Source organism: Centrocercus urophasianus, unplaced genomic scaffold (assembly GCF_019232065.1).
Source record: "Centrocercus urophasianus isolate 14NV4802_14NV808 unplaced genomic scaffold, USGS_Curo_1.0 seq_28, whole genome shotgun sequence".
Taxonomy (NCBI): Eukaryota; Metazoa; Chordata; class Aves; order Galliformes; family Phasianidae; genus Centrocercus; species Centrocercus urophasianus.
In genome coordinates, this window is record NW_024884844.1 from 8,411,907 (window position 1) to 8,424,877 (window position 12,971).

General features: G+C 38.1%; 1 protein-coding gene across 2 annotated transcripts in view; it reads left to right on the forward strand.

The window, feature by feature from the left end:
- The window catches only part of R3HDM1 (R3H domain containing 1), a 66,374-nt gene that overhangs the window by 1,642 nt on the left and 51,761 nt on the right, over positions 1-12,971 (forward strand). The window lies entirely within an intron of this gene.

Sequence of the window (12,971 nt, forward strand, 5' to 3'; positions counted from 1 at the left end):
TCTATAATTAAAAAAAAAAAGCAGTGGAAAAGATAACATTAGGACTTGTTGTGTCTTAAATCATGGGAGGTCAGAACTAACTGTATAAGTCAATTCTACTATTTGTTTTACAAAACTGTAATTGCTGTTGAGATCAACTGCTGCTTTTCTCAGGAGCGAACGTGGGTATGACTAAATATTGTATTTGCAAGGGCTGTACACACACAGCGTTGAGGAGGTGGATATTGTTACCTTCCTATTTCTCTTCTTAAACATAGATTTATATTTATTCGTAACACAGAATTGCATCTTTTTTCTCTGTTCTGTTATGTTGTAGAAGTTTGGCATTCATTGCTGCTTATGTTTCATTATAGTTACCTCACATCATTCTTTCTTATTTTGTAATACTTACTTAAAGCCTGTCTGTGTAACTGCTTCCAACCAGCTGGATGCAGTAGGTGAAATGCTTTAGATGTAGCTCTGGATGCAAAAGGATCATTCTTGAAAGGGGCTGCCAGCTTTGTCCAGTGGGTTAACTTCAGTTCACGTGTCCTTGCATCACTACTTCAAGTCATTTACTTCTGAGTTAGTTTGCAGTGCCATGTCCTTAAATAGGATACTTTTTAAATTTCGAGGCACTCTATTCTAGGCTTTTAAAAGCAGTCGATACAATTGCGTTTTTTTTTGGTCTCTGAGGTCTGTTCAACTTGTATTCCAAATGAGTTTTCAGGTAATGATCATGGAGCAAAAGGAACTTTGCAACACAGTATAGATGAGTTTTCTAAAAACTTTTGCATATGTTGATAGCAGCGTTCAGTTTGGTGAGCTAGATAACTGTGCTGTAACTTTACTGCTTGTAAAAAAACAGCAGTAACTTTGGATATTCTGATTTGTGTTAGCCACTATAATCACTACAAAGTAGCTGACTGTGAACTTTTCCAGTTTATTCTAGTTCCTCTTATATTTCAGAGTTAAGCAATAGCTAGTAAATGCAAAATGGTGTTATTGGGTGTAACATCTGAGGAGCTTTCACGGAGGCGGTGGAGCATTCTGTAAAGCCGGTGCTGTTAGACTGGGAGCACTGCAGAGATGTTTGGGTTTGGGAGCCCGGTGAATCTCTTAGTGGCAGTTTTCCCACCTACATTCCGTGTAGGGATGGTTAGATAGAAATGACCCAGGGGCTTTTGTTAAAAAGTGCATTTCAAATCGAGCCTTTTAATAATGGAAAGATGAGTTGTTTGGCTCTGTAGGATATGCACAATAAGGCCATTCACACTTTTAAGGAAAGAAGATTCTATGAGAATGCCTTAATTTGGTGCTTTATTCGGGATGATTGGTAGCACTTATGCAAGCCCTTCAAGTATGCTTTTTCTTTGAGTTTCTCTGTTGGTTTTGCTTTGAGGTGGTAGACTGATGCACTGTGTAACAGTGTTATGTTAAGAGGTTTTCTGAAAGTGGTATTGAAAAGCTATTTCTAGGAGATCATAAATCAGCAATAGGTTCTGATTAAATGTGGCTGGGAAGATTGTGCTGTCAGCCTACCTGTAAGCCTAATTTGATTTCAAGACTTTTGAAGGAGTCCTGCAGAGGAAATAATATCTGTAACCAGATTTACAGAAGCTCAGCAACCTTAATTACAGAAAAGCCAGCACTGCTAGAGCTGTGCAGAAGTTAGCCTCCAGTTTAATGCAGGCATTATGAGAATTCTGTCACTGTGTCACTTTGTGATATGAACTATTTTCCAACACGGAACATTTATGTTTCCAAGCATATTATATTTTCTGCTTGTATCCAGGCTGGTGAAGCAAGCTGTAGATTTGAAGAGCGTGGCTAAGAGATGCTTAATAGAGGGTTTCTTTTCTGTTCTTCATCTTTGATTCCCCTTGGAAGGCAATAGGACATTTTCTCTCTGCAGCCACTGCTTTCTGATTAAATATATATATGTTGCATATTTTTTATGTCCTTGTTTATATGCTAAGTTTTTCTGTTCTTTTAGCCCTTTCCTAACATGAATTCTTATTGTTTAATCTGTAACTCAGAGCATTTTCTGTATAAAGTGGAGTTTTGTCCTTTAACATTCTCAGCTCTCTTCTCAGCTCCCTCACCAGTTTTGTTTGCTACCAAGTTCCTACTGCCATTTATGGAAGGTCTTTGTCCAGTGGTGTACAGAATGGTCTGATGGCTGAAACTTATTGTGGCAAACTCCTGTCATTAAAGATATGGCTGAATAGCATAGCATAATTGTTCCTTCATTGCAAAAGTATAGGTTTGATTAGCTCATATGACCAGGGTAAAAAATAATCTCTAAAAGGTACAAATACAGAAACTGTTATTGCTGGGTTTGATAAAGCTGCGTATTCTAAGCAAAGATCCAGTGTTGAATTTCAGACTAAGAGAAAAGTATGGTACAATAGCTAACTTAAATTGCCATACTTGCTTTGGAAAAGTACACTTTCTGCTAAGAGAAGTGTAACGATTTTCTATTCATATGAAGTTCCAACTAAGCCATTTTGCTTCATGTTACAGTAGAACAAGATATAAACAGATGTGCTCCTTGCAGCTACCTGTCTGCATGCAGGAATCTGTCATATTAGCTTTTTGTGGACAGCCTCTTATCACCCCCTCTGATCTGTTAATTGAGCTGTTATAATGAGTAGTTTTTGAACATTTCACTTTAGACTATGTAGGATGTAGGGCTCTTTTTTAATTCTAATTTGAACACATCTAGGGAAGCTCTCAGGAACAGTTTAGCTGGCAGATGGAGGAAATGGTGACTTGGAAGTGAGATCAGTGACTTCTTTCCCTGGTGCAGCTGAATCTAGAAATCTGAATCTGGGCTGTTTGGTGTGCAGCTGGTGAAGGAATTTTGAACTAACTCAAGTGCTTTTGCCAATAACACATTGAGGAGTGTTCTCAGAGTCCTTTTTGATGCCAGAGCTCTGGGTGTGCTGCTGATGGTGAGTAGCCGGGAGTCACTGACCACCATGCTGGATCTGCAAGATTATTTTCATTTGTTTTCGTATTTTAAGTGAGTTCAGAATTATTTGGTGTGTTGTTGCAGAGATACAGTAGGAGTTCTTAAGGTCACTGGAAAATTATTGAGCTTTATGTATTTCAGACTTTGATCAAGAGTTCATTTTTTTTTTTGCACCCAAGTGATTCAGTAGAGAAAATCAGAAAATTAGCGCATCAATTTGTGGGAATTTCTTGTCTGTATTCTCAAGGAGTTCTATGGAGTATTTCAATGAAAGGTACAGTAAAGGCTTGTTTCCTTGAAAGCACCATGAAGAGAGATATATTTCGGATTTGGTGTACTTTCTAGGTCTTTAAAGAATAAGACATGATGCCTGGAATATCTTGTTCTCATTTTCTTTCATAATCTGTGGAATCTTTTTCAGAACTTTAAAGCAAGAACCAAACTCTTGCCAGTTTCTGATTTTGAACTGGCTCTATTGCCTAACACAGCTACCTAGAGTGATAGTACCTTGCCTCAAAATAAAACTTGGCTTGGGTTCTTGAGTTGATGCATCCTTATCTTTTTTAACCTTGGAAGTCAGACTATTCCCAAACAAGAACTTTTTGCCTAAGGACTTTCCTTCTGACTTAAGGAAGCTAATTTTCTTGAGTTAATGACTATTTGCATACACTTCAATGGGAGAAACTGTTGTAAAATGGATAATTAGATATTGATAGTACCTACTGATAGTAATTCTGTTTTTAGAATTAGCAGTAATAAAGCATTGATTTTTTTTATTTATTTTTTTTTTTATTTGTAACGAAGATAGCAAATTATTAGTCTCCTAACTCTGGTGGTGTGTTGTTTTTTTTTTTTTTTCCTCAAGCACCTCAAAGTAATGTTTAGTTTATTTTCATTGCAAATATTGCCTGAAAAGGATTCTAGGCCCGTGTTTCGTGGCACATTACATTATTTTCATGGAAATAAAGTTCCTCTTTCAAGGTGTGAAGCTGCACCAGAAGCCAGTCCGGGTACTGCTCTGCAGCATCACCCCTGTGGTACGGGCTGGGAGGTGCAGCAGGCCATGCACAGCTACTTGGTGACTCGATGGAGGCAGCCATAGGAATGTTAATGCCTTCTGGCTAGACCAGTGGATAGGAAACAGATATTAATCTTTCACCACTTACACTCCTTCATAAAAAAATCCTTGTTTTCTTTGATTCTAATGCTTTGTATAGTAAGACTACTCCGGTCCTTTTTTCTACCCTTTTCAAGTAATGGCTACAAAAGCAATGTATCTGTGGCTATAGGATCTTCTTGTTATGGGGAGAAGCATCTGAGTCCAGAACAAGCCTAGCTAGTAATGATTTAAATAGAGCAAAGCTTTCATCTGGCATCTTGAATTAAGATCATGTATTGGCTGAGGTTTCTGAGCTCAGAAAGCTACTTTTAGGCTAAACTCTTGGAGCAGTAAGAGGAACAGAATAAATGTTGTTACTAGGATAATCCTACTATTGCAATGCATGATATTCCAGTGGTAGGTTGTTTATTTAGCTGTCGTGACATCCTAGCGGTTTCTATCTAATCTTGTATTTTACTGACACTGTAAAGTTTAATTTGCAGAGCACAAAGAGCAGCAGTCTTGAGTAAGACTTGCATATCACAACAGCAGTAGGGCTGTCCTAGCTCAGAATACAATCAGCTTTTATTTTCTGGCCTTTCTTGTTGAATTGTCGGACAGTGTTAGATTGGATTTGTGTTCCTATCTTCTTTGGTCGTAACGGTTTGAAAGCTTAAACGTAATATGTTCCATGAAGATCAGGAAATGTAAATGTCCAGGTATTCTCAGTGTCTCTCTTGTCCTGCCTTTCAACATGGAGTGCAATATAAGCTCATTTTAAGCAAAAAACAGCTCAGCCCAATTCTGACATTGGAATAATTGGGTGTGGGGAACCTTGAAAAGATTTTTCAACTCTGATCAGACTGTGTGTCTGACAGCATGCCTGTGATTCAGAGGAGTGTTTTAGATTATTGATGACAATTCCAGAATGTGTTGAGACCGCAGTGATCTGATGGGGTTCTTAGTTGTCTAGAGCTGCCCTAAATATCTTGTATCCCTGTTCTCCTCCACTGTGGTGGTGTCCTGTAGGTGTGCTGGATCTGACCACACCACATGCCTGTATCTGAGCAAGTGCAAGGGCACTTCCTCTTGGTATAGCAAGAAGAATTTCCTTCAGCTTGAAGTCAACAGAGGTTTGACTTCAGTACTGCTTATAACTTATTTACCTCAGCATATTTACGTTTGCAGTATCAGTAGTTTTCTGTATCCATTTTTCACTCATGCCTGCAAGTGCTGCAAGTATGTGGTTATAATTGCTGAGATTTTAAAATGTTGAAACTGATTTTGAGTTGAGGCTGTGTATGTACTGAAAACAGGTTGAGTGTAGGCATGGCTACTGTAAGGAGGCTGCGTTCCCTTGGGTGTTTGATGATCAATGATAGACTTCCACAGACCGTGCTGGAGGACATAACATTGATCTTAAACTGTTCTTTGAAATGTTTAGAAATATAACAAAAATCAAAGGATGCATTTAGCATATAACTAGGATTTTTTTTTTTTTTTAAAGTGGACTTTCTCCAGTGTCTTCTAATCAGAAGGAAAATTTCTGGCTGACACTAAGAAAGAGTTTTTACTAGGCTAATTAAAAATAAAGCTGGGCAGATACTCAGTTCCCAGGGAATAGTCTATCCAGGTACTTGTATTTTAAACAGTACTAATTGTCAGCCAAATAATGGAATGTGTGTGGACAGGTATGAAACATAATGCACTCTGCATTGCATGAATGTGTCTGAAAACTGAGAGACTCTGGGTGCAGGAAAGAATCGATTCTTAACTGTCTCAAATATAAACATTAATTGGATTGCTGACTGTCTCCTTTCCTGACAGATAGTATTTATTTATTTTGTTTCTTTAATGTCTTCTGGCCTCCAGCATGGCTGGCTGTGGTGAGTTCATAGCACGTGGTTTTGACATTTTCCTCTAAAGTAGCTCTTCTGCCCACCTGTTGTCTCCTGCAGCCACATGTGCCATTTAATAGAGACTAATTGCTCTTCAGTCTGTGTTTTGACTAAATGCTCTTTTTCAGTCTCTTCTTCAGCTACCTTATTTTTAGAATGCAGTGGTGCTTTTCATGTAAGTTTTTACCAGTGCAGATGCCATTTTTCTATCTAAAGTTTCACTAGGGCTTCACTGAAATGACACTTGTGCTTCTGTAGGGAATTTCTCTCATATTAAAGAATGCATTAAGTCAGTTTTCCATTATCAGCATCCTCAAGATAATCTTTTTCCTCTCTGGGTGGCACTTCCCATGTTTATGATCCATGGGTGTTAGTTACAGGACTGAAACGAAGCAAAGCTGGTCTCAGGCTCGTAGTTTTAAACCTTTCATCCATTTGCCCCCTCCATTAATCTACTGCTTTTTATAATACCTTTTTTTAGTAAGCCTTCTAATTACCTACAGTTATTTCTGTATTTCTTTGTTTCTGCTGTATTTCCTGTGTGATACCACATGTAATTCAATTAGAGAATGCCTACTCCTTTTTTTTTTTCCTAAGAAATATTTCTTTATTAAATAGAGTAGCTTGGCATAATCTCGGTGTTGCACACGTTCTTCTCTCAACTCATTTTCTGTTGACTTTGTTGCCTTTGATTCATGCTTTCCTTTAAAATGTGCTGAAAACCCAGACATACAGTTATTTTTTCCTTGTGTTTAGTTCTGTGCTTGTTTTACTAACGTCAAATGATACTGTCATATCTTTTGTACTATACAAAAAACAATTTCTCTGCTTTGAGGTCAAATTAATCTCACGAGACAGTTCTAATTTTCTGTAGTTATTGGTTATGCTATTTTCAGCACTTACATTGTGAATCTTGTTTTTGCTTTGAATGTACTCTTCAACTTCAATTTCAGATGTGCCCATGGAGTTTTTCTCCTGTTCTTCTATTTATATGGAACACAAAACTTTTGTTGGCAAGTTCTGACTCATGTTACTTTTTGTTGCTCAGTCTGTTTTGTCAAATTATTATTTGTGTATTTTTTCCTTTTTGTGCAGCTGAACTTGTAGCCTTTTCTTTTAAAGGGATCTCTTTCCTTCCAGCCCCTTATCCCTTTGCTTTAGGGAATCTGTGATGCAGGTAAGTTCCATAAGTATTCTAATGAAGAATCCTTAAGTAACTCTAAAGTAGAAAACATAAAATTGCAATTTTTCATGTATATTATTTTAACTGGTGTATCTATGTAAGGAAATGATGCATCAGGAACAGTGTGATTATCCTCAAGCCCTGGACTGTAGGCTGTATCAAAGTTTCTGACCTGCACTGTTTGACCATTTTGTCAGAGAAACACAGGCTTCTAATGCTCACTGTTAGCTATTCTGTTAATTGGCAATACTGCTTTTCTTGAATATTCTGAAAATACAAATGTGACTCTTAAGGATTCAGTTGTAATGTCACTGTCTCTTTAAGCTTTTTCCTTACCCCACATTTGGTATCACTGAGAATGTCTGAGAGCTTTCTGGTGTGTTCCCATTGCCTGTGGGAATACAGGCCCTTTTTTGTTGTTGTTTCCTTCATGCAATTTTACTTCTCCAAATTAGTTGTCCAGAAAATTTTCAGATAACTTCATCAAGTTCTAGAGTGCTGTGTTCATTTCTTAATTAGACATTAATGGTAGGAGTTCAAGGTCCTTCAGAATATAGACTTATGGGTGGCAGTCTTTGTCCTGTATTCACACTCTGCAAAAGAAAATTGTCACACTTGAAACCTTCATCATGTTTACTCGTAGATATTGCGTCCCTTCTAAAGAGGGAGATGCTTATGTGGTGTTTGATCCCAGTAGGTTTCCTTGGTGTGTGACCATTTGCTTCAGTGATAGTGATATGAGAGAGGGAGTTATGTTTGGCACATGGTGCTAAAATTTGCATTGCCTCCTTGACAGAACTCTCTGCTCCTTAAGAAAGTGAAATATCTTTGAAAGCTCTGGGTACCAGGATGGCAGAAATTGATGCTCTGTGTGTTATTTCCTTTTTTTTGCAGTCAGGGGAAAGGAGGAATTAGCTTTCCATCTCCCCTGTGCTTGGGTCTGAGCAATTAGGCTGCTCTTCTAATGATATGCTTTCAAAAGTGTTCATTAGGAAGCAGCGGGATGCTGATTTTTCTCTGCTTTCCTGTGTGACCAGGTTTTTCAGTTTAGCAATACAGAATCATGCCTAAACAGCTGTTGAGTCAGGCTGTCGTGTCAGTGAGGCAATTGTCTTCTGCCCTCCCTCTGATGAGAAAGTCAAACAAAGGAATTTACAGAATGAAACTGCAATGCAGGGCACTGCTTAACACTGGATCTTAAACCCATTTAGAAAAGCTGCTGCAGAGCACAGTAACTCAGTTATAAACAATTCAGAAGGACTAACTATAAGAGTCGGATAGTGTAATCCTCTGCAAATTGAACTGACTCTACAGAATGATCTTCAGTTGTGGTTTCTGCAGGGAAATGGTTTGGCTATAACAGAGTTCAAGAAGGTTTGCTGGCTCAGAAGCATGGCTGATAAGATTTGGCCAGATACCAGCTTTGATATCAGCTTTTTCTGGTGAAATTTCACTGAATAAACTCCAGTTTGAAAACCATTCCTAGCTCTGTGGAGTATTCAGGCCTGGATGGCTGTTGCATGTGATAATGTGACAGTTCAATGTGCGGTGTGTTCTGGAGCTTGACCTGAAATTAGTGGGTATTAATTGAAAATCTGCTAAACCAAAACAGTTGTACTTTTATGTAAATAGATACACTTCATGGATAATGGAATTCTCAGTTCATCTAAATGATTCTGAATAATTTTATTATGTACCTATACTGTTCTTCTGCAACACTTTTTCATCACATCAGCTTTGTGAAGCAGCTTTGTACTTACAAACATTTATGTACAGTCATCATGTACTGCATGAATTTACATCTCAGTGCATAAACTGTTAATCTCCAGATATTGAGAACATAGATTAAAGTGCTCCTTACTATTTCATTGGTGTTTAAAATGGAGATCTGAGATATTTGACAAAAAGGATGGGGTTTTTTTGTGTTTGCATATTGCATTACAGCTTCTGAACTCACTGAACTTGCAGGAAGTATCAGCTCAGTTCTAAAATAAGTAAAATAGCTTACCTTCTGTCATACTGAGCAAATGAATAGTCACAGCTGACCTTGTCCAGACACTCAGATTATTGCTGGCCAGTTAATCAGAGGCTTTGCTGAAAAACTAAGTGAAGGAGTTTAAATTAGTTCTGAAGTTCTAGTAGGGCACTGAGCTGCTGGAGTTGAATAAAGGTTTTAAATTGACAAAATCCTGCCAAATCTTGCTGCCGTTGCTTTTCAAGTGTGATAACAGAGTATCTGGAGACAGTGCATAAGGATTCCCATGCCAGAGCAGGAATTTTTCATATGCATAGTGCTACGCAAGTGCATGATGGATAGAATATGTCCAGTTCTTCTCGGTCTGTTCCATAGGTCATTACTGTTTTGTTTGTTCCTGTCCCTCTGGAATTCCTCATTCATCAGTACAAGGATGGTCTTTGACAGAAAACTAGATTCAGATTGTTTAAGCCAAAACTAAAAACAGTTTTCTGTTGTGTATTTCAGGATTTTGTGCAAAAGAACTGCTCGTGTCTTTTTATGCTACAACCATGGGTCTTTTTTGTTCAGCCTAGTGATCTTGCCTTGCATATCATAACGAGAAGCGTGTTTAGGACTCCAATAAATACACTAGACATGGTATATAGTATTTGCAGTTGTGGTGATGAAATAAGGCTATTGCTTTTATAAATCTCAGTATTCAGGAGTACGTATGAATAATTCAGTCGGGAGCCTAAGATCTTCATATATTGCCACCTGCTCATTATTCAGAATTCTCATTATAGCCTGCTGTTGCCCTAGCAACATTCTGAAAATTAGTACTGCATCTATGAGAAAGCTTTTGTTTATCTAGCAAAGCCCATCATCCAATCTGTAATATTGCAGGATGCTTCTCAAGTGGATACTCTAGGCCTCAGCCCCGGTTGTTTAAAAAAATAATCTCTTATGTGGCATTAATTGAAGATTGTTTATGTTGTTTTTTTAACCATAGATATTAAATATCGTGATTTATGTTAGTCTCCTTAGTGTCTGATAATGCTTTTGCATGATTCAATTGACTAGAGATGCTTTCCTTTATAGATATGCAAGAAAGGAACAATCCTGTGTTGACTGCTGGTGTTCTTCCCAGGGTCCTTCATTCCCTCTTCTCTCCTGCTTTTTCTTCCCTCTGTCTCTTGACTTCTACATGTGAAGTCAGAGCTTGTTTAACCTTGAGTGCTCTGCGACATAAAAAGATAGATTTGTGCTCATGAACTTAACAGTAGCTGAACGTGGAGCATGGATCAAGAGGTGGTGGTGTTTATAGTACAAGCCGTGAATCCGCTGTTGTGACTAAAGGAACTTATCTCAACTTGCTCTCGCTGTTTCGAGTGAAATATGCTCCCTTCTCTCACAAGATATACCCACAGAATCTCCTTCTGGAGCAAACGAAGGGGCAGAGCTGAGATATTTGATGGTTTTGTTTTTGTTTTTCTTGAAAGGAAAAATAAATTGAAACAATATTAGAAACAGCCAACTTTCCGAATCCTCTCCCTTGGCACAAAGCAAAAGAAAGCTGCCATCTTTCCCTCAACTTTTATTTGCAGTTCAGATCTTTGTTGCATGTTGTATTGGGCTTATTTGGTTCAACTCCTCAGTTGCTCATTCGGTTCTGAATCTGCAGAAAGGAATCTGTACCTTCTCTGAAAGGAATTTTCACTCTTGGTTTATCTGACCTATTGATTTGCGCATTCTAAGATGTGACAGCAAAGAGGACTTGTACTAAATTAGCACTTCAGAAAAATAGGATTTGCCCTGACATAAAGGCCTCAGTTTAAATGAACACATTTCATAGTGTTTTCCCTCCGAAGCACTTAAGGGGTGGAGGCTGATGAGAAGTAAGCTGCTTTTCCTCATCTTAGCTGCAGCCTCCCCTTTCCTAGCGTTAGGCACCTGGCATTGAATCTCTGTTTCTGTGTTCACAAGTGTTTAGAATTCTTTAGGGGCGATAACACAGCAACTTAACCTGAGCTTTCCAAACATCTTTGTTTTTCTGCAGATATGGGAGCGGGCTTATGGTTTGGTTTTTGATGTTTCACGGGTAAATGTTGTTATTTGGGAACTTCTGTTTCAGCTCTCCCTTTGCGGAAGATAACACTGATTTAGAATTAGCAACTTCTCATAGGTCTCCATGTTTACTTCTTCAGTCTTCACAAAACTGCTGGTCATTGTATCTTTTCAGTAGAAAGGTTAAATCCATAGTTTTATTTGTAGCTTAATAATGGTTTCCCTCCCTGTACTCACTCTCCTCGATATTCCCCCCCCTCCACTCACACCATCAGCAATGCAATATGTTGGGCAGGCATTTTGTAGAGCAAGCATGAAGGCTGTGAAAGGGTTATATCCTTTTTTAGAAGTAACACAGTGAATGAGAATGTCCAGTAATGGGAAAAGCTGGGGGCAACGTGAAGGATTAAGTAATACACAGCAGCTGTGTACCCCACATTGCCTATATAAAGACCTCATTTTCCCTTTCATTCATTCTTGTTGCTAAAAGCAAACATCACATCCAGTTAAAGCTCTGCAGTTTGTCAGCCATGTGTCTCTTTCTCCAGGACTTTGCTCCTCTCCTTTTCTGTCCTGAAAATGTAAAGGTGTAGAGATCTTTCTGCGAGTGTTTTGTGGGAAAGCAGAGGTAGAGTCCTGCATTATGTGCAGAATGGAATTATATAATTTTTTGTGAGTATACAAATAAGAACCAATAATTAATAATAATTTCCCCTGACAATAGTACAGCCAACCTAGGGAGTATTTCATTTGTCAGGAGAATGATTCTGAAGTGGCTCTCTGTGTAGTGTATCTTTTGCTCTTGGGCAAGCCTAGAGACTCATTCCTTCTTTATTAAGTATGTGATTGCTTTCTAGTCAGCCTTTCATTTATCTCTCAAATATCTCTCCTGTGTGTTTGATGTGTGGTATTGCTTTGAAATTTAAATTGAATTGAAACTTTATATTCGCATATCTCTTTCTGTGCTTATTCTGTTAGATAGTTTTCTGCAAATGTAATTATGTGCGTTTGACAACAGATAAAGTTTCATGAGCATGCTCTGAGTTGAAGATAAGTTAAGGTTCTGATGTTCCTGTAAACTAGCCCTATGCTCCAGTACCTCTTTCCAGGATGTGAGTTGTTACTTAATCTAAGTGTATTGCTTCAGTATCTTTTCTTGTTTGAGAGAAACATTAACACATTCACTTCAAATTATTTTCCCACTTCACATTAATGAGTTATTTCTGTATTCTTTTACATGCAGTTGTATTTGGCATAATCTCTGTAAGAGACATTCATAGAGCTGTAGACACAACAAATGAGCATCTATACAGCACGTTTCTTAGGCAGGACTATTTTGGGTAGTTATTGTTCCTCCTCCAAATCCTCGTTTCTATTTTAATAAGAAGCAGAGATGCCCTGAAGACTATTTCAATACCAAGCTAAAAATTATTTCTCATCTTTTAAGGACAACATGAATTGTTGTAGGCATTTCTCATTTTCTTGTGGTTTTAACGTAGTGTCCGTGAAGGAATCTCTCTGAAGGGATTAAAAATGTTGTCCATTGGCAGTTATAATAACATTATAACACCTGTGTTTGGACATCTTCCACCACAGACTGCCTCTGTTTTTCTTTTTTTTCTTTCTATTTTTCTGCACTCTTTCTTCTTTTCTCACTCTTCAGCAGCCTTATCTCCCACTTCAATGAAATGGATGACTAAAGCTACAGATCCCACACCAGTCTGTATGGAGCAGCGACTGCAAGGGCAAGTGTGACCTGGAGGGAAGCTGAACAAGAAGGGACTCAAATTCACTCTTGTACAACAATGAATTAG